Source organism: Thermobia domestica, chromosome 8 (genome assembly GCF_964235325.1).
Source record: "Thermobia domestica chromosome 8, izTheDome1.hap1.1, whole genome shotgun sequence".
Classification (NCBI taxonomy): domain Eukaryota; kingdom Metazoa; phylum Arthropoda; class Insecta; order Zygentoma; family Lepismatidae; genus Thermobia; species Thermobia domestica.
The window spans coordinates 19,132,409-19,159,897 of NC_137461.1; the positions used below are offsets into that span (position 1 = coordinate 19,132,409).

The 27,489-nt window shown below is 38.0% G+C and overlaps 1 protein-coding gene and 1 long non-coding RNA gene across 2 annotated transcripts in view; one reads left to right on the forward strand and one right to left on the reverse strand.

Moving 5' to 3' along the window:
* Positions 1-27,489, reverse strand: part of LOC145692750 (uncharacterized) — a 161,783-nt gene that overhangs the window by 132,143 nt on the left and 2,151 nt on the right. The window contains exon 2 of the long non-coding RNA XR_014132634.1: positions 8,569-8,691. This is a non-coding gene — a long non-coding RNA (uncharacterized LOC145692750). The remainder of the gene's footprint in view (positions 1-8,568; positions 8,692-27,489) is intronic.
* The window catches only part of Coq5 (ubiquinone biosynthesis protein COQ3, mitochondrial), a 383,113-nt gene that overhangs the window by 107,412 nt on the left and 248,212 nt on the right, over positions 1-27,489 (forward strand). The gene's annotated exons all lie outside the window — the stretch shown is intronic.

The window sequence follows — 27,489 nt, forward strand, 5'->3', positions numbered from 1 at the left end:
CTAAAGTTATAGGTTGGAGCTCAGGCGCTTTTAATTGCTATTGTAGCATTTTAATAGATAGATAGATATTTCATCAAAGCAAAAAGAAAAAAAAAACTGTTAGTGGGAAACAGATTAATGACCCTTGATTAAGCTTGAAGTCAGTGTTAATTGTCAGATTTTATTATTTCACAGTGCATGGTAGTGTGAAAATGATTTTTATAGGAACTTGTGAATCTCAAACAACAAGCAACAAGAAACATAAATTAACTCTGGAGTTTTTTTTTTTTTTTTTTAAATGAAAAGAAGAAAGTATATTACACAAGAAACTGCCAATTTCTAAAACGTTCCACACGGAATGACTGAAGAATAAAGTTTGTATTGTCCCACTACTTTCAGTAGAACATTATGACACTAAAGCACGGTGAAAATATTACATTTTGAGAACAAAACAAAAAACAAGCTTGTCTTCATTAAAAAAAAAAACAATAACATCTTTTAATTAAGGAAAATTTTATTAGGAACTAGCAGAATACCTGTTCTTCGCATAGGGAGAATACGTTTCATTTTGGACATAAAGGGCTGAATTTGGATTTAAACGACATCGGAAGTGTAACTATTCATCTCAGCGACCCCAAAAACTATGGATTTGAGACTAATATCGGTAGTTTTCGATCATTTATATATATATATATATATATATATATATATATATATATATGTATGTATGTGTGTGTGTGTGTGTGTGTGTGTGTGTAAGTGTGTGTGTGTGTCCCTACCCCTCGTGTAAGTTGCACCGTCAAAGTGAAATGATAAGAACCATCCCAGGCCTGAACCTCATCTATGTTGAAAATTTGATCGAGATAGGTTTGATGGTTCAAGGGTTATGAAGTCACAAATATAGGCCTAGTCATTTCCATTTTTATGTACACTATATACATTTAGATGATCTGATTTTATGAAAAATTCATTCAAATATTGAAAAACGTAAATAACATATAGTAGTTTCAATTCTCATATTTTATAAATTTTCAAAATTGTGTTATTACTATAGCGCGTGAGAAATTTAAGAGTAAAATTGAAATTTCTACCTTTCAAGATTAGATTTTATAAGGTTGCAGGTTGACACCACTGAAATTTTACACTTGAATAATTAATACTTTTCTAACCACAGTATATACTTATTCATTAAAATTAAAATATGACGTAACCGTTTGAATAAGTTAATGTTATCTTCATTAGTCGACATCAAACTTAACGTCTGATGAAGATAACGTTAAATTGTTGAAACTCTGGTCAGAAAAGTATTAAGTATTTAAGTGATAGTTCAGAGTCAAGATGGATGAATTTACACTTGAAGTTTTTATAGCATTCCACAGAGGGGTGTTCGAATTTTCTTGTAACTCAATCACTCTATAGTCTATGGGATCCGAAGTTTCAGTGCCGTGTTCACAAAAGCTCTCCACTCACTTCTATCCTTAGTCAACTGGATCCAGTTTCTACTTTCTATTTCTGCGAGATCCATCTTAATATTGTCTTCCCATTTGCGCCTAGGTCTTCGTAATGGTCGTTTTGTGATTGGTCTTCCAGTTAAGACTTTGAAAGCGTCCCTACTTTCTTCCATCCTTACTACATGACCTGCCCATCTGAGCCTCCTAGACTTGATGATCCTAACAATGTTTGGTAAACGGTATAAATAATGTAGTTCCTCGTTATGAAGTTTCCGCCATTCTCCATTCCCGTTTCTCTTGAGTCCGAATATTCGCCTCAGGATCTTATTCTCAAATACTTTCAGTCTATGCCCTTCTTTCAGAGTAAGCGACCATGTTTCGCAACCATATAGAACAACAGGCATGATAATAGTTTTATATATTTTAAGCTTCAAATTCCTCGACAGAATTCGCGACGACAAGAGATTTTGAACTGAATAACAACATGAATTCCCTGCTTTTAGTCGACATTTAATTTCTTCGTGAATATGATTTTCGTCTGTTAATATTGATCCCAGGTATTTGAAAGTATCCACTTTATCAAAAGTACTATTTAATATTTTAACGCATCCATAATTTGCTGCATTACGGTCCCGACGCACTTCCATGCATTTAGTTTTCTCTGCATTTACTTCTAAACCCATGTCCCTGCAAGCGTTTAATAAGATCTCTGCTTTTCTTTCTATTGTTCTCCTGTCATCCCCTATTAAATTTACATCATCAGCATATGCCATAACCTAGTGAAATTTCCGTTCAACTCTAGGCCCTGGTTGCTATTTTCCTTATAGCGTATTCCAGGACAAAGTTGAATAATAATTGCGACAACGCATCTCCTTGTTTCAGGCCATTTTCGACGTGAAAGCTCGTGGACAAAAATTTTTCTACCCAGACTTTACTTTGGGATTCATTTAAAGATATCTTAATTAATCTAATTAGCTGTTTAGACATTCCATTTCTGTAAGAATGTTGTACAATGTTTGTCTCCTAACCGAGTCGTAAGCCTTTCTAAAACCAATAAATAGTTGATGTACCGGGGTATTGTATTTCCACTTCGGGGGCGCGGTGGCTCTGTGGTAGAGCGTTCACCTCTGGTTCTTGGGATCCCTGGTTCGATCGCAGCTCGCGCCGTGTGGACTTTGTGGTGGACAAACATCGTCCTCGTGGGTTTTCCTGGGGTTCTCCCGTTTCCTCCCACTTTCTTCATTCCACCATTTCATTCATCTCTCGTTATCACCGTCTCCTTTAGCCTAACCGGCATAATCGTGGGACGTAAAACTTAAGGATTTCATTTTGTATTTCCGCTTCTTTTCGAGTATTTGTCGAATGCTAAATATTTGGTCGATAGTTGATCAATTTCGAATTTTCTTCCTCCCCCAAAAATTAAGAGCACGTAGTTGACTGAAAGGTGAAAAAAGATAAAACGATTTTTTTTCCTACAGAAACGGAACACGGGCGAAATTAATGTTTAGAAAGTTATTTCCAGACAGAGTTTTGAACATGTCCCGAGTTCCCGCTTATGAATATGACGCTATTTCAAATAGTTTTTTTTTTTTTTTCACTATTGTAGCGAGCTTCAGCTACAGAAATAGAAATCCTATGAATTCTTCTTTTGTAGTTGTTGTTGAATAAAGTTTCGTTTTAGTCCGAAAAAAAAGTGTTGCTATGGGAATAATCTTAGGGTAGGACAAAAAATAATTTCTCAGCAAAAAAAAAAAAAAAAAAAAAAAGTTAAAGAGTGATTATTATGAGAAGCATGTTGCACAATCCGCTTATAGAGCAGTAGAAAGATTAAAAAAGTTCCAGTTTTACTTTTTTATTTTATTTTATAGCTCTTAGACTCTTATTCTTTTGAAGAGCTGAGTATTCTAATCGTTCTAATTAGGGTAAATAAGAGAAAGGGTATATGCCATCTTTTCTCTTACATGTCCATACTTTTTGTATGTTCATAGAAAGCGAGTTCATGCTATCAAGATTGTTTCTCCATATTATGTGAAAGATTATATTGTGCAGTTGATTAGCTGTCTGGTGTCTATGCCATAACAGTATTGGAAGGGAATAAAGGCGCAGCCACAGGGGGTTTACAGGTGCCGGATCCCTCAAAACTTCCTAATTCAATATACACTTTGTACACATTCTCAATAGAACTATACTTATTTAACAGGGAAATGATTGATCTAGCATGAAAGTTTGACTTTACACTTCATTTCTTATGACAACAATCTAGTTTTATCCATTTTTCCCTGAAAATATAGGTGGAAGTATTTTACAGTTACTTATCGTCTGTTCGGGTAGACAGATCGTGTAGCCAGAGTGGAAGAAAATAGGAACGCTTTCAAAGTTTTAACTGGAAATCCAATCGAAAAATAACCATTAGGAAGACCTATGTACAGATGAGAAGAGAATATTAAGATGTCGCAGAAATAGGAATACAAAATAGAAACTGGATCCAGTTGGCTAAGGACAGATGTCAATCGAGAGCTTTTGTGAACGCGACATTGAATCGTCGGGAAGACCAAAATCTAGGAATGCAAGACGATGACCATACCTGAAAGACTCGTGAAAGACCAAGACATAGGGAAGCAAGATGAAGACCATATCTGTAAGACTCGTACAAGACCAAGACCAACATGCAAGAGTCTTGCAAACGTACTACGTGACTATTTTTTAGGAAGAAAGAAAGGGGGAAAATCATATCATTCGCTTAAATTTCTTGGTTTCAGCAACTACAAACTATAAAAGTATGTAAATAAATTATGTCTTATTGAAGGAAATAGATATGCATATTTACTGCTGTTAGTGATGGGCATTTCAAACGTACATAACTCATTGTTTTGTACTCACTTCAGACAGTCCATAAGAAGTATGAATTTAAGATTTATATACTGTATTAACCAAAGCTAAATATCAAATATACAGTTCTCATGCAATTGTACAAGAGTTCTTTTCCTTTACTTCCCAGACTTTCATCTTTCTGACAATACAACTCTGACCAATTCATACCGTGCTTACTCTTTACTGCTCGTTTTACTTTCGGGTGTCGATGGGAAAGGAAGTATGGTGATAGTGAAAAAATCCAATTCGAGACTTCAACAATTCACACGTTTCATGGCCCCTAGAATCTGAAAAAGTTATTTTTTGGATATCTGTTCGTTCGTCCGTCCATCCGATGTAAATGTTACTCAACTAAAGGCCGTACCGTTCAACGTATCCGCACCAAATTTTAAAACTAAAATTTTATAGGATTCCCTAAGGACGTTTTTTTTTTTTTTTTTAATTTTTCTTCGTACCCTGAAATTAAGAATAGTTTAATGGAGGCTGAAAATCAAAAATAATGATGCGATTTTCTCTTAAACGGCTTTAACGATTTTATTTATATTATATACATCAATTTTAACAATTAACCCTGTATTGTGGTATAAGTCATTTCTCTAGAAAAATCCAGAAGGGGTAGTTTACTCTTGGGGGTGAGTTTTTCTCAGATGATTTTCTCAACAAGGACTTACACAGGCATCGGAGCGAGTCTGCTTTTCATCTAAAAGTGTCTTTTTTTTTTTTGGCCAAAGTGTCTATCAGTCTCTATTTTTGAAACATTATTTTACTAAATCTCTTTTTTTTTTTAATCCTTACTTAGTCATATTGTTTGCATTGTGGCCAATGTGCTAGAAAATGTCAATAATTAAATAAAAGAAAATAATAATGATGATGAATAGACAGACAATGACATAAATACAAGGTAATAAATATAGTCTGTGTGTGTGTGTTTGTGTGGGAGGTTGCAGGGATTTTTGTTTTCCTAGAGGGAGGTTGCCAGGGAGACCTTTCTGTGTTTGTCTTACCGTTTTTGTTAACTACAAGGGAATTTGCAACAGGTTACCGCCTCTCTTTATTTAACGGGGTTCTCATCGATCTGGTAAACCGTGAAAGTGAGGGAATTCATCTAACTCAAAAGTCATAGAATTTGATCATAGTCATAGAAACCTTTAAAAACCTGGAAAAGTAAAAGAATTTTAAGTATGGATTTATACTTCTCAAATCCAGTTTCTAAACCTGTATTTCGCTACAGCAGACTTTTTTGGTTTAACATTACGACTTAAAAATAATGTTATGGCTTAACGACTATATAAATGTCCATGCAGAGTCTACCCGTAGTAAGAGGAAAATATAGATGCCTTTTTACATTATATGTACAATCGGAAATTTATAAATCATGATCTGGAAAAGTAAGGGAATTCGTACTTGCAAAATAAGTGGGAATCCTAATTTAATTAGTTGTAAATTGAGTTAGTATAAGAACTAGATATGCCTTTCGCTATGTCACAGTGTAAATTCGAGTATAGTCTCATTGTAGGCTTCGATTCGAGAATTTCCTCTCTAAGCTGATATATTCCGTAAATTTCAATTAACTGATGTATACGAGCAAATAAAATCCGTATCTTCGGTCTTCATGAATATACAAATGAAGTACATCTATTGAGTCTCTGTGACTATACAATGATACACGAATGTCGAATATAAGTACAGTCAGGGACAAAAACGTCGGACACTCCTCGTATAAGTTATACGGGGAGTGTCCGATTTTTATCGTTGACTGTACATGTATATATTACCTCAATGTTACGAAATAACGACGACATCCACATGATATTGACTTATAGGGTAACAGAAGTGATAAAAATCACTTTGCTTTCAGAGTATTTTGTTACAAGTTCCGTTGAATGTTTTAAACGTATAATTTTTGCACGTTTTTAAACAATTGAATAGTGTATCCTAAAAGATTAGAAAAGGTGCTTACGAAACAATTAGCTTTTTGCCATCCTTAAAATAGCGGATCTATTCGATGTATGTGAGTTCTTATATTACCTCAATGGAGTTGTAACAAATAGGAACATTCTAAAACGGTCCTTTTGTTGGCATATCTTGTATGTTCTGTTACATACATTATATATATATAATGTTCCTGAGATGTCAAATCATAATGACATTATTGTATCTTTGAAAAAAGCCAACCCCCATCCAGGACCAGAAATAAAAGCTTTGTTCTGTTGAATACTTTACAGTTGAGTTGTCCTTCAGCTTTCTTTATATATACGAGGGCTGTCTAAAAAGTATCCGACCTTTGGCCAGAAAAATAGTTGCGAATACCTGACAGATTTGGGACCCTAATCCCCTTCAAAGTAGGCCCCTTGTGCTTCCACACACTTAGCCCACCGATCCTTCCACTGCTGGAAACACCGCTGGAAGTCTTCTTTTCGAATGTTGTTCAGCTCCGTCGTCGTGTTCCGCATTATGTCTTCTCTACTCTCAAAAAGGGATCCCTTCTGAGGCGTCGTCAATTTTGGAAACAACCAGAAGTCACAAGGAGCCAGGTCTGGAGAGTAGGGAGATTGGCAAACGGTTGTAATTCCATGTTTGGCTAAGAACGTGTGGATCAATTGGGATGAATGTGCTGGGGCGTTGTCATGATGGACGTGCCAGTTCTTCGCTGTCCACATGTCTGGTCTTTTGCGCCGGACTGCGTCACGGAGTCGCCTGAGAACATCTTGATAGTACTCCTTTGTCACTGTTTGTCCTTCCGGTGCGTACTCGTGATGCACAATTCCACGGGCATCGAAGAAAACAGTCAGCAACACCTTGATTTTGCTTCGCACCTGCCGCGCTTTCTTCGGCCTTGGAGAATCGGGATGCTTCCATTGAGACGATTGTTGTTTTGTTTCTGGGTCGTACCCGTACACCCATGACTCATCTCCAGTTATCACGGAATTCAGATACACAGGATCAGTGTTGGTGGTGTCCAGAAGGTCCTGTGCAACGTCAAAACGGGTGTCTTTTTGTTCCTGAGACAACAACTTGGGTACAAATTTAGCAGCCACTCGTTTCATGTTCAAATCGTCACGCAAAATTGCATGTGCAGAATCTTTACTCACTCCAACATCTCCTGCAATCTCCCGCACTGTCAAACGGCGATCTGCCATCACCAAATTTCGCACCCGCTCAACAACAGCTGCATTCCGAGCAGTTTGGGGCCTGCCGCTACGCTGCTCACTCTCGACTGATGTGCGGCCATCTTTGAATCGGTTGAACCATTGTTTAATTTGTGTTACACCCATCGCATCTTCTCCAAACACCTGCTGAATCTTACGAATTGTTTGGCTTTGAGAATCACCTTTGACAGAATTTGATGCAGTATTTTTGCTCAATTCGTTCAGTCATCTTGCGAGAAACACTAAATCCGACGAGCACTACCAACAGCACCTCACTTCGCGACACCAGCTCACGACTGGCACACGCGAACGCGGTGAAAAAAATCAAGCATGCGCATTAAGGTTCCTCCTTCCACCGTGCACGGTGGCGCCGCCTGAGAATCACTACTTTGCGTGGAAAAAATTAAGGTCGGATACTTTTTAGACATGCCTCGTATATGTACGAAAATTAAAAATGTCTTTAATCATTTGTGAAGATTGGAAAATAGATAAATATATTTTTTATTTCTGGTCTTAACCTCCATCTTGGTAGGGGTAAATCATTATTAAAAAAAAAAAATGTTACTTTTCTAACTTTATGACTGAAAGTTGATTTGTGAATTTCTTATCAGAGGCGGGTTGGTCTACGAAGTCTCCTTTTGTGCTTCATTTGGTCTTCAAAGTAGCTATTTTCAATGCAGTTAAACGCTTCGATGCCTGCTTACGCCATTTCTCTCATTTAATTAATAAGTTGACAATATAGTATAACTCATTTATCATTTTTAAAAAGTTCCACAAATGGTAGCTTACTCTTAGGGGTGTTTTTTCAATCGATTTTCGCAAAAAGGACTCGACCGATTTTGTTCACATTTCGTAAATACGAGGGTTATCCAGAAAATAAAGACCGTTTAGTTATGCAAAATGAAAAACACAATGTTTATTGGGAACTGTTCACGAGCTTTACAATTCTCATTAAGCCAGGTGGTCACTGCATTCTCCAACTCTTCAGCACTTTCAAAGCGTTTACTGCCCAGAAACTCTTTCAGCTTAGGGAAAAGTGTATACACTGCTTACTATTGCCGGCAAATTTCCACCGGCTTCAGCTTTTGAGCGTTGAGAAATCGAGTAACACTCCTTACCTGGTAGTCAGCTTGATTTTCAAACATACAATTCATTTTGACCACCCCAACTGCATAAGAGCCACTTCTTGCAACCTCCACTCAAAGTGTTATGAGCACAGCTGTTCCGGAAGCCAGTTAACCCTGAAAAGAGAAAGAGCAGTATACTGTAGGACGGAAATGAGCGAATGGTCTTTTGTTTGAATGCAGTGACCAACTACCTTAATGAACGGCGGCAGAAGAGTATAGCATAGGAATTCTGAAAACTCGTTAACAAATGTTTAAATAAAAGTAGTGATTATGTAAAGAAGTGAAGAAAGTTTCAGATATGTAACGGAATTCTTTTTTTTTTTTTTTAATAAATATTGTGTTTTTCATTTTGTATAAGTAAACGGTCTTTATTTTCTGGATGACCCTCGTAAATATTTCATTAATAACCGCAAAATATGGCATAAATCATTTCTTATGGAATAATCCACAAGGGATAATTTACTTTTCGGATTAAGTTTTCTTTGGAGAAAGTTTTCCGAAAACAACTTATAATTGTTTCAGCAATAATTCAACATTACTTCATTTAAAATATTGGAATGAGAAAGTTTACTGTGTGGTCCATTCTAGAGTATGACGTCATTACTTAGTACTTTGACTCCCTTCTCCTCAGAAACACGAAACTCGCTTTGTTGTTTGTTATGATATACTAAAGGACTAACTATTCCCAAAATTTCAGATTTTTCTATCCAGGCCCATTGGAGATATTGGACAGTGAAATATGCTAAATTGGCATAATTCCCCAACTTTACGATTTTTTCAGCCCTTTGGGAGCAGCTACAGATCTGCAAATTTTTGTGTTTTAACTTATGTCCCCAGACTACATGCACACACAAATTCAGACCTCTACGTCAGTCGTTTTCTCTTCCCAAACATGTTTTCAATGTCCAAAAATGTTGGTACTACAGACCCTGATTTCATTCCCTTCAAATGGTTTTAGGCAAAAATGTTAAGAGATCAAAGTTTTAGCTGTGCACGAGTTGGAAACGTCCAGTAATTTTCAATTTGTTAGGACAAACGCATGCTGAGATATTCAAATCAACATAAACGCCTAAAATCGAAAAAGCGCAAAATGGCGGCAGCTCCTGTGTCGCCATGGGATGTTGTAAAAAATAATTAATTGTGGCTTTGAAGTACCCTGATATAGGATAATCATTCATGAAAAAAATTAAATTTTTTGGAGATGGTCGAGCGGCACTTGCTTGATCACTTAGAATGGATTGACTCTAGTACCAAAGTAGGGGCTGTATTGTCACTCCGCATATGGCAAGAAACGTGAGACCATCTCTTGTTGGCTCTGCTATAAATCTCACGAACTCCAGCTGAGTATCGAACAGGATCAGATAATTTAATAATAATAATAATAATAATAATAATAATAATAATAATAATAATAATAATAATAATAATAATAATAATAATAATAATAAATAATTACACCCATTAGAACAAAACTCAGAAAACCTTGGGAAACATATGGATGAAGAAACTGCATAACAAAATCACGTGACTATAATAACCGTGAGAATTTCTAATGAATGAACCATGTGTTTTGTTGTGCATATATGTGTGCCTGAGTTTATGTGTATAACGTTGGTGTATAACAGTCACGAAAGTGAATTTATCGTAGCTTTCATCTCGTTTTGCATGTTTCCCTGTATTAATGTTCGGGTAGTGTTTCTAAATCTACAGTCTGTCTATGGAAATAAATAGAAAAATAAATATAATTTTTGAAGAGGAAAATAGCATGAAATGCGTGTTATCTATTATATTTCCCTCTGTATATTAAGTATGATCGTTTTTCCAATAGTTTGATTTTTGGGCTTCTAGAAAATCGATATTATTTATCATATACTTAGTTATATTATACAGTATGGCGCTAAATTCGTTGTACAAAAGCAGAGGAGTGATTCCTGAGAGTAAACAAAAAAGTTCCAATAAACATAGGGCGAAAACCCCATCGTTTACGTGTTATAGGCTGCCGAAAACATGAAAAAATGAATTTTAAAGGTTTATAGCTCCAAAACTATGAGACCTACATTGGTCGGGTCAAGACCACTTAAAAACTAGTATGTGCTCTATCCAAAAATGCGTGTTTCAGAATCCTGAGGTGCTTCCACAACAATTTGTATAGAGGGAGTTTGACTACAGGCCTATCACACAAAGTACTCTCCAACTACCTCCATAAAAATTGTTGCGTGAGTACCTTACGATTCTAAAACATGTATTTTTGGATAGAGCACATACTAGTTTTTAAGTGGTCTTGACCCGACTACAGTAGATCCCATAGTTTTGGAGCTATGGACCTTTAGAATTCATTTTTTCATGTTTTCGGCAGCCTATAACACGTAAACGATGGGGTTTTCACCCTATGTTTATAGGAACTTTTTTTTTTTTGTTTGTTTTACTCTCAGGAATCACTCCTCTGCTTTTGTACAACGAATTTAGCGCCATACTGTATATGATCCTTTGGTATTGAATGTATATTATTTTGACATAATTAACATGTTTTTCTTGAAATATGTGTTGGGGTTTGTATGTATTTGGAGGCAAATCAAGAATTTTATTTCGAAGAGCAGTGGCACTTTTACCATAGGCCGATCATAGGTACTCGTCTAGGGACACAAGGCCACCGAACCGCCGTTTAAAATAAAACTTAAATTGATAATTGAAACGTTGTAATTGTATCAGTTAATCTTTTTTATTTTTATTGACCGTTATTTTATTTTTATTTGGATGCATGTTACATAAACTACTAGCTTTGGTAAAAAATATAAACATGAAATCTGTGGCTATTCTAGGAAACGAGATGGTCAGTGAAACCTGATGTTGATAAGGTCGTAACTGCACTGAGAAAAAAAGGACTAGGATTTCCGTGTGGGTACTTCGTATTTACGCAGGTGCGCTCCTTAAGCAATGTAATTTCATGTATAAAAGTACAGCAGGTGGGAACACCATGCCAAGTCTGGAGTTCGGCGTCGAACTAGACTCGCTGTGATTGGATAATTTTATTCACATGATTGATTTCGTGTTAAAAACTATTACTCTCGTAAGGTAGGGAGTCACAGATTTAGAAAGAACCAAGAGGGACACTCATAGAAAGGTAGTAACAACATTATATACCTGAGTTACCACCGTCGGAATGGGTATGGCATTAATTCCAAATTTGAAATGGTGGTCCCACAATACAAAATTTTCGCTGGATGGTGGTGTAGATCGTACTACGGATGAAACAACATTACTTAATGTGGTGAAGCGCGTAACCTGGTAAAAACAGCATTTACATGCCGACTGGATTATGGATTTTTCTCTGTGTGTGTTTTGGAATGCAATCCACGAAACTTGAGTTTCGATTTGACAAAACCTTATGGAAAGAAATTGGTTTGTTAGAAGACTGCTTTACTGTTAAAAGAATTTGAGAAGTTAGGAACAGCATTCATGGCAGTGTTTTGGTTCTTTATATTCGAAATATTGAATGACATAAGTAAAAAAGCTTGAATCAATTGATATTGACTTGTGTATGAGTGTAGATCTCTGTTAGTTAATACCCTAAATCTGATTTTGATATAAAGTGAAGCTGGAAATATCTTCATGTAAAATTTTACAAAACTGATATTCAGAGGAAAAGATCATTTTCAAAAGTTTGCGTTGTTTATAAATAAGGCAAGGTTCTGGAGGCCTTCACTCACACATACTATGAATATGTGCTTTCACGATTTGTAAATAAATAGAGGCAGACGACAGAAGAAAACCACGTCTACTGGAAGAGACGAAGAGGACACGGAGAACCACGAAGGACTCCGACCACCCCTCCACAGGTTTTCCCTCCAAAAGGTGGCTATAAAAGGGCACGTCTAGACCAAGAAACACCAGTGTCTTGTACTGACCACAACCTACAATACCTACTCCTGATGCGTTGTGGGCTAACGAGAGACCGATCCCGTCTGAGGGCGCTTTAGATTAGGACACCATCCTATCAACTCGAGACAACATAGTATGCCGACGGGGCCTTCTTTATCCATACTGAAAACACTTATTTTAAAGTAATTACCGACTTAGAGAAGATTTTTAATAGATACTTTGTATAATAATTATATACGACATTTAATAATAGAAGGTGAAAGGCTAAATCCCGTGTACTTTATTGACTCAACCTACAGAAGAACTGTAACAAGACTTAGCCACAGACACTCTTAAAATACTACCCAAAAGATTCAGAAGAATCTTTTAGTGATGACTGTGTTCATTTCCAAACTCATCTAAAATCTCTGAATGTAAATTGGGTTGGTGCTCCAAATACTGTGAGCAAAGGGAAGAAAAAGTTGGAAATCTAATGAGAAAACAGTACTTCATCTGCATAGGCAAGTGAGACTGGAATTCATGAAAGAATCAAAATGAAGAAAACGGCTCTCGAATTATAAAAAATGAGGCAGAACTTGAATCCATCTACCCAAATGTTGATATCGCCCTTTCGGTTGTTCCTCTACACTGCTACTTCAAACGTGTTTTATGAACATTCTTTGTCAGTTTTAAAAAGAGAGAAAATTATTTAAGATCGACATTAACAGAAGACCATTTAAACGACTTAGCAGTTTTGTGCATTGAAAACGAATTTACATCAAAAGTTTGTTTCGTGAATCATCAAGAACCAAGGTAAGACGCAAGAGTTTGTAAAGATGATTAAATATATCATTTAAACTTTAAGATTAAAATTTGAAATATAATTTGAAAGTTAGTGTTGTCAACGGCTCGAGCGGCTCGGCTCACGGCTCAGTCACCACCGAGCCGAACCAACAGTTCACCCAACTGAGCCGAGCCGATGGCTCATCGCAACCGAGCCGGCTCGAGCCGATGACTCACCTGAGTCGAGTCGAGCCGAACCAAACTGAACCGAGCCGATGGCTCATCGGAACCGAGCGGGCTCGAGCCGATGGCTCAGGTGAATAGAGCCGAGCTGGTTGGGTTCAATATCGTCCTGATTAACAACAAAGAAAAAATACAAGTTCGCTTAAAATTTTTTATTGAGTTGTTGATAAATAGATGGAAATAATAAAACAAAAGAAGTCTCTAAATAAATAAAAGAATGCCTTAAAAAAAACTACATAGATGCTGTTACACGACCTTAACAATAATAGTTGTAGGCGTACTCAAACTTTTACGTATTTGTACTATCATTTCACTAGTTTTGTGAATGATATTTACAGTAGAGATCAAACTAGTGCCCACTGGTTTAAGCGATTGATTAACAAATCAGTTACTACAAACTCAAATATAAAACATTTTGTTTGTCTTCACGTAATCCAACTTCGAAAATTGGGCTTTTGTTTTAAAATTTCGTAACAAGTAGTTAGCAGCTTTAATCACAAATTTATTTAATTGCAAAACAATTAATTATCTTAATAAACTGCATCAAGCATTAGCTTTATAATTGCAAAGGTTATGACAAAATAACCAGATGAATTTGAAGACTTATGTCCAAAAAACCAAAATACGAATATTTTATATCATTATTTTTTACTTGTTACGTGAGCCCTCTATGATTGAATGTATAACACACCTATGTTTGACGCAGAAGTTCTCAGATTTGATTCCCAGTGGGAGCTAAAGGAACACAGTCTTGGTGCTGGTTTCCATATTAAAAATAAAAATAAAATAGTAATAATTTATTTGTTATGTTTACTACAAGCAAGAAAAACGGCTCCGTAAAAAAAGCATCTTTAACAAGTACGTTATTGCTGATTTGCAACGCAGGTGTATCACTCTTTTAGATTTTTGATAAAATGCTTTGATCTCCGCATGTAAGTTTGTTTCCAATGGACTAACAACCAGTTTCTACTATGTTTCATTCGTAGTAATTTTTGGGCTGATAAACTGTGTTATATTATACATAGGGAATACAATACGAAAGCCATCGTTCTTACCTCAGTTGGCTAATTTCAAAAGATTACGATTATTACTTCTTGTTTAAAAAGAAATTGCATTATCCTAACCCCCCGTGTACGCCCCATAGCTTAAATAAACAACATACTTTAAAAAATTATGAAATTTAAGACATAAAACTTCTGTGTTTTTCGTCTATTAATAAAGGTATTTAAGTTGGAAGAAGACTGGAAGACTTTCGCAAGTGGATCTCATTCTTGCCGAGTCTTGCGGACTTGGACTTGTTTGTGCACACTTGATCTTGGTCTCGGTCTTGCATATAAATACTCGGTCTTGATTTTCGAATCAAGGAGTTTTCACCGAAGTTAGCACTCTATCAGTTCCACAGTCATACATGAGACTTGCGCTTATACCTCAACCTATAGACTGGAGGTAGAGATCGATTGGTAGTTGGAGTTCGGACGTTGAGGTCAAATGGAGGTCGAATGATAGTTGCAGTTTGAAAATTGAGGTCGATGGAGATCGATTGATTGTTGGAGTTTGAAGGCTGAAGTCGAGTGGAGGTTGAGTGGTAGTTGGAGTTCGGAGGTTGAAACCGAACCGAGTGAAGGTCAAGGAGCAACCGGAGTTTGAGTACTTTCCTGGAACTAGTGTTGTCAACGCCTCAAGCGGCTCGGGTCACGGCTCAGTCACCACGGAGCCGAGCCAACAGCTTACCCACCCGAGCCGGCTCGAGCTGATTGATTACCTGAGCCGAGCCTCTCGAACCGATGGCTTACCTGAGTCGAGCCGAACCAAGCTGATGACTCACTTGAGTCGAGACGAGCCTAGCCGGTGGCTCATCGCAACCGAGTCGGCTCGAGCCGGTTGACATCACTATTGAGAGTGTCAGTTAAATGCGTTTCTATATTTAAAATTGAGATTTGTTTTTGTTCTTAAGCCACTACATTACAATTTTAGGCAAACCAAATATAAATTTGGTATGTAAGAAGAACCGAGAAGTGAGCTGAGCCAACAGCTCACCCAACCGAACTGGCTTGAGCCGATGGCTCACCCAAGACGAACCGAGCTGATGGCTCACTTCAATGGAAACCGCCTTGGTGCAATGGCAGAGCGTTGCATTGTCTGATGAATCTCGATACCTTCTTCATCATGACGATGGGAGGGTGAGAATCCGTCGTGTTCAATGGGAACAGCTCCTTGACACTTGTACTGCGAGACGGAGACAAGCTGGCGGCGGCTTAATTATGCTCTGGGAAACATTCTCGTGAGCATCCATGTGTTTAGTGGAGCTCGAGCAAGACACCATGATGGCCGAGGCGTATCGCACACTGCTTGCAGACTACGTACACCCTTTCATGACGACCATGTTTCCCAATGGTTGTGGCATTTTTCGACAAGATAATGCAGCATGTCACAAGGCCAGGGGTGTGATGGAGTGGTTCAAGGAACACAGAGGCGAGTTCCAAGTGATCTGCTGGGCCCCAGGCTCGCCGGATCTGAACCCAATCGAACACATCTGGGATGTGATTGAACGTGACGTTAGAGCGCATCCCCCCCCTCCCCGAAATTTACGGGAATTAGGTGACCTGTGTGTGCACATGTGATGCCAACTCTTTCCAGCGAACTACCAAGAACCATTTCATCCATGCCAAGACGCGTTGCCGTTGTTATCAGTGTTTCTTCCAGATATGTTTCTGGGGGGCACTGTCCCCCGGAGCTCTGAGAGTATCCCCCGGAGGACACAAAAATAATACATCTATAATATAATAATAAATAAAATAGTATTAGCAGTGTCCCCCCAGAATATTAAGTGTCCCCCCCGGAACATTTTTTTCTAAAAGAACGACTGGTTGTTATCCGTGCCAAAGGTGGACATACTGACAATTAGGTAGTTATAATGTTCTGACTGATGTGTGCGTATATTTTAACTCGTATGTTTTGTCTCGACTCGAATTTCGAGACGTCTCGGATTTGAGTCGAGTTGAGACAGAAACTGTCGAGTCGAAACAAACATTTTAGAGTCGAGACAATATTTTCTGGAGACGAGCCGAGACAGGCTTAAATCTCGACTCGACTCGACTCATGTGCATCCCTAACTAGCAGCGCGATATTTTAGTGTGAGGCTGAAAGCTTTTGAAACTACCCTCGTAACTAATAAAAAATCAGGGTAACGTCAATTGGGATTGTTGGGCTTGTACTTAACAAAGTAAACCAATGAAATGCAGCTGTTTCACTCAATTCCGTAACGGCAAGAAAACGAATTAAGTATATGAAAAACAGAAGAACCATAGTAGATGGCCTACAGAGCATCGTGCGTTCGTTCCTATACAACTCCAAATAGAACCATTTGTATAATTCCATATTTTTGATTCTCGAAAAATATCATTAAAAATGTGTTTCAATGAATAAGCATGAAGTGAAGCAGGATTTAGTTTAAATAATGAAACGAGTCCTTCTCCGGAGATTTAAGACTAAATATTCAGCGCAACATACAGTATTAGGATGAAAATGTATTTTCTCTACTTGAGCTTTTAAAGTTCTACAGAGGATTTGAAGGCATTGTATAAATTATTTAGTTTAAGAGTTCAGCTTCGTAGATTTAGATTGTGTATTATTGATACTATCTTGTTGTGTGAAGTAAAAATGGATTCATAATTGCACCATTTTTTTTTTTTTTTTTTTTGTTGAGGTTGCTTGTTGTGTTGATTGTTACAATTCTCAGAATTTCATCTTTTTTCTGGTCTATGGGGATTATCTCCAAATCTTGTTCAATTTAAACGTCAGCCTTGTTAGTGTCTTAGATAGAGCACATTTTTTTCACGCTCGACCCTAGCCATAGGAAGTAAGTATACGGTTTCTGATTGGTTGGAGTTACCTGTTGGCGCGCCCCGTAGTACACATATTAATTAGGGATGGCCACAAAGTTCCGGTTCCGCGAGGAACCGGTTCTTGGAGATCCAGTTTTCAGAACCGGTTCTGGAACCGGTTCCCGACCTGGATCCGAAAACCCGGTTCCAGAACCGGATCTTAGGAACCGGTTCCATACCTGGATCCGAAAACCCGGTTCCAGAACCGGATTTTAGGAACCGATTCCAGATCTTGATCTGAAAACCCGGTTCCAGAACCGGATCTTAGGAACAGGTTCCAGATCTGGATCTGAAAACCCGGTTCCAGAATCGGATCTTAGGAACCGGTTCCAGACCTGGATCCGAAAGCCCCCAAAGACCCGGAAATGAGGCATAAAGATCACCTTCAAAAATAATGCAAAGAGGACCATGCGCTTGTGCCTTCCTCGCCCAGACACGCTTGTGCCCCCAGAAAAAAAATTTTGGTCCACCAGTGGGTGTCTAGCCAAATGAGTTGGCCAGTTTGCCTGTTTAACCAATGAGTTTGCCAGTTACCCAGTTTATTTAGCCAAATGAGAGAAGCTGCCGCCGCCTGGGCGCCTGCCTGTCGCTTCCACCATTTCATCTAGCATACTGTTCACAGCTTGCCAGCAGCTCGGGTTTAGCGTAGGGATGGTCACAAAGTTTCGGTTCCAGCGGAACCGGTTCCGCGAGGAACCGGTTCTGAAACAGAACCGGTTCCAGACCTGGATCCGAAGAACCGGTTCTAGACCTGGATCTGAAGAACCGGTTCTAGACCTGTATCCGAAAAACCGGTTCCAGACCTGGATCCGAAAAACCGGATCTTCTAGAACCGGATCCGTTCAGACCCGAAAACCGGTTCCACTAGGAACCGGTTCTGGCCATGCCTAATAATAATCGAAGTTGCACCATCTGAGTGTGACGTAATGTCATGTGATATTATTATGGGAGCAAAGGTGGAATAAAACGAAGCATGCGGGGCTTCCAAACCCTTCGCTCGCTAACGCTCGCTCAGCTGTTTCGTAGTGTAAATCGCTTTTTTGTCAACAAAGTAGTGTGTGCAGAGTGGACAAATTAGCACATGACATTAGGTCACGACCAGATGATGCAACTTCAATGTAAATTTAACTGCATCCCAAAGAAGGCAAGAAAGCTTATGCTTATCTTTCCTCCTCCTGGTGCCTCCGGCACCTTTCCCCTCTTTAACCCCCTACTACCCACATCCTTCGCTTCGCGAGAGTCCCACTCTTACTCTCCTGTTGGTTTATAACGTCATTGTTTATAAGGGCTATCAGAAATCTGTAGGTAAATGGTGGAAAAAGCACAATTTATTGCATTATATATTACGTACAAGAACAAATGAGTATTATTTTCTCCTCCCTCTCTAACCCCCCACTACCCTCTACAACCCCTCGCTTCGTGAGGGCTCCACTTCTTACCCTCTTGTTGGTTTATAATGTCATTGTTTATAAGGACTATCAGAAATCTGTAGGTAAATGGTGGAAAAAGCACAATTTATTGCATTATATATTACGTACAAGAACAAATGAGTATTATTTTCTCCTCCCTCTCTAACTCCCCACTACCCTCTACAACCCCTCGCTTCGTGAGTGCTCCACTTCTTACCCTCCTGTTGGTTTATAATGTCATTGTTTATAAGGACTATCAGAAATCTGTAGGTAAATGGTGGAAAAAGCACAATTTATTGCATTATATATTACGTACAAGAACAAATGAGTATTATTTTCTCCTCCCTCTCTAACCCCCCACTACCCTCTACAACCCCTCGCTTCGTGAGGGCTCCACTTCTTACCCTCTTGTTGGTTTATAATGTCATTGTTTATAAGGACTATCAGAAATCTGTAGGTAAATGGTGGAAAAAGCACAATTTATTGCATTATATATTACGTACAAGAACAAATGAGTATTATTTTCTCCTCCCTCTCTAACCCCCCACTACCCTCTACAACCCCTCGCTTCGTGAGGGCTCCACTTCTTACCCTCCTGTTGGTTTATAATGTCATTGTTTATAAGGGCTATCAGAAATCTGTAGGTAAATGGTGGAAAAAGCACAATTTATTGCATTATATATTACGTACAAGAACAAATGAGTATTATTTTCTCCTCCCTCTCTAACCCCCCACTACCCTCTACAACCCCTCGCTTCGTAAGGGCTCCACTTCTTACCCTCCTGTTGGTTTATAATGTAATTGTTTATAAGGGCTATCAGAAATCTCTAGGTAAATGGTGAAAAAAGTATAATTTATGCATTATATATTACGTACAAGGGCAAATTAATATTATTTTCATTATTGTCCTTGGACACCTGCATAAGTTTGAAAACCGACGGGAAAAGTAAAAAGTGATGATGGGAACAGAGGTTTGATGAGTGGTCGCAACTTTTGGAGTGTATGTCATTTATGGCCGCCATCTTGAAATCCGCCATTTTGGATTCAAGTCATTTTTTAATGGGAAGGGGGTGACTCACCCTGTATAACATCTTGCAGCAAACGTATTACTAAAAACATATGTTTAATAATACTTCCCGCATAAGTGTTTCATCTATACGTATTTTCCGTATTAAAGAAAGAACTTATATTGGGGGTAAGTATCTCACTTACAGATGGACGTACATAACATATACGTTGATAACTATGTAATATAAGGAAGACTGTTAAATGTCAGACATCCTGCAGCGGTATGATGTATCATCTAACCGGGAAAAAAGCACGTATGTAGCATATGGATAACATATGCTCCGTACAGCTTTCCGTAGTAAACATACGGATTCCGTATATTTGCACAATATAGCAGTGCCCGGATAATGGATTTTTCACAGTGCAAATAACTGCATTTACTCTTTAACTTCTGGAGTCACTCTTTGACTTGACTGTACTTGCACGGCATAAAATAACATGGAATATAAGTGAGTAGGACTAGATGGTATTCTTTGATAGATATCCAAAGAGAATGTAGTCACTTCGTCCCTTTAAGGATAGTTTTTGAAGTAGGAATACACGTGAAGCAGTAGGTAAATTATTTCGTATGTGAAACCTGTCTTCTTTGCTCCTTCCTTCCTACTTACCAAGGATCCGTTCTGTCTCTTGTTTTACGTCACTAGATAACTAATTTAAAGAAGGGTTCAGGAAATTTTCCCAGCAAAAGCAAAGAATGGAAAAAGGACAAAAGAATCGATGAGAAGTAGTTTCCTCTCTGTTTCAACTCGTGGAAAAAATCCATTGCTTGACTTCTTTGTTCAAAAATAGATGTATTCTAGTGCAACATTTGCCTTTGAATGGTACTGTTCTGTTGAATTGTTATGAAATAGTTTTGTAGTCTGAGTTTGAAATGTTTCTTTTTTTTCTGTGTGAAATCAAAACATGTCTAACAATCCACTTTGATTTTGGCTGATCAATTAGGCTTGAGAAAGTTGAATTGTTAATTGATTGATTGTAATGATTGGTTATTGACTTTTCAGGTGATTGGAATGCATTTATCCCTCGTTTTAATGGATAAAAATAGAGTATTAAAGCTAATTCACACACAAGGTGTCATTTTCATGCCGTACCCCGTCCGTGGTCCATGTCCTCAAAGTTTCTGTTCAGACTTTGACATGGAAAATTCATTGGGTTGTCCTTTTTTTAGTTTTCACATGAGGTATCGTGCCTGTGCTGCTCTCCGTTACCTTGAAGAGAAACCACTTCGGTTGCGACTCGATGACCGCGATGCTTCGGCTTTCCTCGGAATACTCGAAGCGACACGAAGTTGACCAGAACCAGTAAGAAAGTCTTCCATGATTAGAAATGGCTTAGAAAGCAGTATAGCCCAGTCAATGAAAGTCAAAAAACATCAAAGTTCGGAAAAAATTTGGGTAAAGCTGATTTTCTCTCAAGTGATAGACCACTATGAGAGGAACATTTTCCCAAAAGTCCCCGCCCCTCCCCCTGGAGCTTCTCCCCCCACGCCCCCTCAAAGTTAAAAAAATGAAATGAAATGAAATCTTTAAGTTTTACGTCCCACGGTTATGCCGGTTAGGCTAAAGGAGACGGTGATGATGAGAGATGAGTGAAATGGTGGAATGAAGAAAGTGGGAGGAAACGGGAGAACCCCGAGAAAACCCACGAGCACGGTGTTTGTCCACCACAAAGTCCACACGGCGCGAGCTGGGATCGAACCAGGGACCCCAAGCACCGGAGGTAAACGCTCTACCACTGAGTCACCGCGCCCCCCTCAAAGTTAAAAAATGGGCGTTTTAGAAATAAGGCCATATCTTCAAAACTAATGGACATATTGACATGCTTCTTTTTTTTCTCGTAATCTGTGAAATGTGCTCTACAATTTCGTATTCCTTAAAGTTTTTCATAAACCTAATGGTTTCTTGGCAATTTTAACCTAAAGAGTAAAAAATGAAAAAAATCGCCAGCGCCATTTTGTTTTTCCTCTTATATTTCCTTAGTGAGTTGTGATATGGAAAAATGTTTCAAATAAATCTTAAAGAGCATAAAATTATCTTTCCAACGGTGTATATATTGTGGGGGTTACTCTTGAAATTAGCCATGTAGCGAGGTAAGTTTGAAGACGAGCGGGCTCAAATTTTCGCCTCAAATATCATGGAAGGATAAAATGCATAACACTAAGTAAATGTGTTAAAACAGAAGTGAAGGTGAAGCGAACTCGGTTGGGAACATTTAATCCTGAAACTATTCGTATTCTTTCGTATGCCAAAAAAAGTCACCGTAGTGGGCTCTCCAATATTTTTGTGGAAGATTTTAATGATTTGAAAGTTACCAGAGGAATTGAATGTCGAACGGTACACCCCATATTTCCAATGAATGTTTTGTGGATTGCAGGCGCAGATATGCAGCCTGGGTGGAATGGATTCATGACCTCCGTAATGAGTAGAAGAGAAGATTGTGAGGATACATATATATTAGGAATTCCCTTTATAAACATTGATCCTAGCAATTAATCAACAATTTTCTCTGCTCTCAATTATGCTGCAGAACAATGTCAGAAGCAACGCCGTGCCTGTATTGTTACGTTCTATCAACCATTGTTTTTAAAGGCGGCTGAAATTGTAGCGTCAGCAAATCCCAACAGTGAAGTGTCAAAAATTATTCTGAGGCTAGGAGGATTCCATCTATTATGTCTTTTATGGGTGCTATTGGAAAGATAATGGACGGGAGTGGTTTGAAAGACCTATGGGCTACACTTTACGGTAAACTGACTGTGAACCACAGTTGAATGGTCACGCATACGCAAGAACTGTCCGAGCATGTAGCCTTACTGGTTATGCGATTGTTAAAATGATGAAGAGCATTTTTCCTGAAATAAATGGTTCTCTTGCATATTTGGAAAATATTTCTAAAGATCTTCTTGAAAACTTTTAATGAACAAGATGTTCTAGAAGAACCAGCTGTTAAAGAAGCTTTGAGCAAATTTAACGATTCCTTGCAGGAAATTAGAACTTTAAGCAGAATAATTAAGCTCTGGGTTAATCTCCTTAGGTGCATTAATCTCCTTATAATGCTGTTTATCTTTGCAGAAAGATCAGGAAACTGGGATTTACATATGAATACAACAATTCAAATTCTCCCATATTTTCGTACTGCCGGACATCTCCCCTATGCTAAATCCGCCCACTTGTATGCACAAGAGATGTGCAAACTTGAATCAAAACTCACAAATCAAGAAGTAGTTCTTTTTAAGGAGAAAGGATTCTTCACTATTAGGCGGAAATGCAAGTACTGGTCAGGAACGTGGTCTGATATGTGCATAGAACAAGATTTGATGCGACCCATGAAATCTGTTGGAGGACTGACACATGGCCGTGGCATTACTGGCAATACTCTTTCAAAATGGGTACTTGGAACACCATTCTTTCTCAAAGTCCATGAGGCTGTAGAAGATTTTTTCGGAACAGCAATGCAGTTTAGCGAACAGCACGTGTAACTACGAGAATCCAGAAAGAAGAAAGACTTGTCAGACTTACAGAAGTTTACAGCTTGGTTACAAGAACACAATCCTTTTACAAAGTTGTCTGGTGAACTGGTCTCTTTGGCCACTGGGTTTGTTTGTGATGATTCAATAAACTGTGATCAAGCATACGATGTCGGTTTGTCTACCATACACAAAATTAAAGGTAAAAATTTCCAAGAACTCAAACTGCATAGAAAAGATATGGTGAAGACACAGGCAGCACAGAAGTCAGCAAGAGTAAGATCAAAAGAGGTCAATATCAATTCTCAACAGCTTTTTAATCGGATATTGTGTGCCTGTGATAGCGCCAGCAAATTAAAGACATTACGAATATGAATTGGCAGTACGCCCACCAGCTCTGTTTGACGAAGTTTCTCTTCGAAAAGGTACAAAATCATCCTTGATGAAAGTTTTTGAAGAAGGAATCATCGAAGAACTAGATGTAAAGGATGCAACATATATTGTAGACGGAGGGTTTCTTCTTCACCATCTGCCATGGCCAAAAAATTGTACCTTTGGAGCTGTCTTAGAGAACTATTGTACACATGTTCTTAATAAATATGGTCAAAAATCTATCGTTGTTTTTGATGGTTACCCTAGTGAGCTTACCACGAAAAATGAACAAAACTGGAGAGCGGCGAAAAAATCTTCGTGACATAATTTTTTGTCAAAACAGTCTGTGCCACGGGAAAAGACGAGTTCTTAGGTAATAGAAACAATAAGAAGAGATTATCGTTGGCTCTGGGGTCTGAACTCGTGAAACGGGGATTGACTGTAATTACAGTAGAGGAAGACGCAGATGTTGACATTGTAATGACGGCCATTCAACAGATGAAAACTGCTTCAAAAGTTATTGTTGTAGGATCTGATACTGACCTGGTAGTCTTACTACTTTGTCTCCTGAGAAAGAAAGTGCTTCTGTTTACTTTTGTAAAGAGAAAGGTGGTGTAACTCCTAACACACGGTACTTCAGGATCGAAACATTGATTGAAAAGTTTGGAGATTGCCGGCAACTACTTTTGTTCTGTCATGCGTTTACAGGATGTGACACGACATCGTGTTTTTATGGTATGGGCAAATTAAAAGTAATAGATATGCTCAACTCACCGGAATTTCAAAACTGGGCCAGAGTGTTTTTGGATATTTCAAAATCTAAAGGAGAAATATTATCTACAGGTGAAAAATTAGTTTTGGCTTTGTATGATTTGGGAAAATACTCAAATTTGAATGAAGCCCGATACCACAGATTTTTGTCTTTTACAAAGAAAAGTTCACTAAGATCTAACTTTGACCTGGCCAAACTACCTCCAACTTCTGAAGCGTGTAATGAACATTCGCTCAGAGTATTTTTGCAAGTACAGAAATGGTTAGGAAATAAACTTCCTGACACAGAATGGGGTTGGAGGATAGAATTAATTAAAGAAAACGGACGCTCGAAAAAGACATTGAAACCTATTCCCACATCCAAGCCATTTGCACCAGACGAGCTTCTCTACATAATATCATGTTCGTGTAAGCAAGGATGTAGGCAATACTGTAAATGTAAAATAACTAAAATAGATTGCTCTGCAATGTGTGAGCACTGCAATGTGTGTCTTGCCTAAATTCACATTTCTATTCCGAGGAAGAACTTGTAGAATCATCATCCGAAAATTAAATAGTATACTGTATAGCTACGGAAGATTAAGTTGAAAATACTGCAGTAAGCATAGCGGACATGTTCAAAATTAAGATGTAAAGATAATAAAAAATGTTATAGATATAATTTCATACGCTAATTGACTGAGGAGATCCAAGGCAAAAAATAGGGAAAGGAAGAGCAAACAAAATATTTCAAATTTTTATAGTTTATTTGTTTATCTAAAAATTATTAGATTTATAAAAAAATAGAAAATAAAATAAAATAATTTTATCACTTTTTAAGAATAAAACAGAATGTGAAAATTATTAGTGTGTTGAATAGTTTTGGAGATAATGCCTTTTGTCAGAAACGCTTATTTTTAAATTTGGAATGGTAATGGGGATAGAGTAAGGGTTAAAGCTTCACAGGGGAGGCAGGACTAAACAAAAATGCTTTTCTAACAATGCAGTGGTTTATTATTTTTTAAAAAAAGCTTTGTTATTATTATTTTTTTCTTTCGAAATGAAACATAGTGACTGATATTTGAGGCGAAAATTTGAGCCCGCTCGTCTTCAAAGTTACCTCGTTACATGGCTAATTTTAAGAGTAACCCCCACAATATATACACCGTTGGAAAGATAATTTTATGCTCTTTAAGATTTATTTGAAACATTTTTCCATATCACAACTCACTAAGGAAATATAAGAGGAAAAACAAAATGGCGCGGGCGATTTTTTTCATTTTTTACTCTTTAGGTTAAAATTGCCAAGAAACTATTAGGTTTATGAAAAACTTTAAGGAATACGAAATTGTAGAGCACATTTCACAGATTACGAGAAAAAAAGAAGCATGTCAATATGTCCATTAGTTTTGAAGATATGGCCTTATTTCTAAAACGCCCATTTTTTAACTTTGAGGGGGCGTGGGGGGGAAGCTCCAGGGGGAGGGGAGGGGACTTTTGGGAAAATGTTCCTCTCATAGTGGTCTATCACTTGGGAGAAAATCAGCTTTACCCAATTTTTTTCCTTGCAAAAACCTTTATTGACTGGGCTAGTAGCAGCACGGCATGGGAACGGTACGTATGAATGATCGGCACGAATGGAGCACGGCAGAGGAACAGCATGGGCACAGCACGAATGGAGCATGCTAGAGGAACAGCATAGGCACAGCACGGATGGAGCATGGTAGAGGAACAACATGGGCACGGGACCCTATATGCGAATTAGGCGTTAGCAGTTCTATGTCGCTGAGTGTGCAGAAGTTCCGACACTAAGTCTGCAGTGGCTAATATCCACAATTACACACAAAAGAAAGAATAATACAGCACTATACTTTTAGTCGAACACACCACGCAATTTAACAGTGTAAAATACCTTGTACACTCTAAACATACACTATAAAATAGTAAGTTTAACATATTTAGTCTAAAATGGGGACTTTCAAATTGAATCGACTGTTCCAGAATTTGTTTCTTGCTTCGAAAGTCCGTTAAATCTGGGTCCATAAAATCGAGGAATGAGTGTAAATATAGTTTCATCAATTTTGTATTTCTTCTTGAATTACAAAGTTAACATTCTAAGATGAAAAATTTAAGGTAGCTAGTAGCTTACACTTGTGAATTATAGAGCTAAGTTATCGTTGATTATTGCTGCAGCTTGTTCACGAAAGCTCACAAATTAACCGTAAAGGAATTTGTGTGGTACAGAATGACGTACAATATCAACAGATTAGCATATATCCGTGGGGTACGAATCGCTTTTGATTCGATACACGGAGTAGTACGTTCAGAGGCCAGTTTACGAAGCACTATGGTAGGGGAGCGTGGACAAGTGAACTTGAAACGCGTGCATGTTCTTGCGTGACACATTTTGTCTACAGGGCTGTGGAGTGGATTATCTAGAGCAGGGGTGGGTAACCTGCGGCTTTCAGTGTCATTAGTGCGGTCTTCTCGACCTGTTATGAAAAATGCTAAATTATGTAAGAAATGTAATATATGTAGTTATATGAGAAAATAAGTCTGAAGTTATATATACCAAATAATATATTGTTATATAATAGGTATACTCAAGGGCGCCGATTTCTCTGTAACTTTCGGGGGGCCCATTCATAAAAAATACATATAACAATACATGTAACAAGAGAAAATACATATAAAATTACATATTCATAAAAATACAGGGGCCCATATGAGCTTTGGGGGGCGCGGGGCCCCCCGGCCCCTTAGGATCGGCGCCCTTGGGTATACTTTTGTACATTTTCATGTAATTATTAATATAACCAATAACTAAAATAACCACAAAAATTAGGTTGTTTCAAAAACTATCATATGCAGCCTTCTTGGGAAATGAGCATTGTCAATTCACCAGCAAAAGTTCTCCATCCCCATCCCTAAAGTATTATTGTAGTTCAACGCTGGACCATGATAATAGGTATGGGTTTTTCTGCATGGCTGATTCGACAATCTGTGGTGAACATTGAACTGACGGAATAAATACTTTTGCGTCTGCTTCTCTTGACTAGGGATGTCCAGAACCGGTTCATGG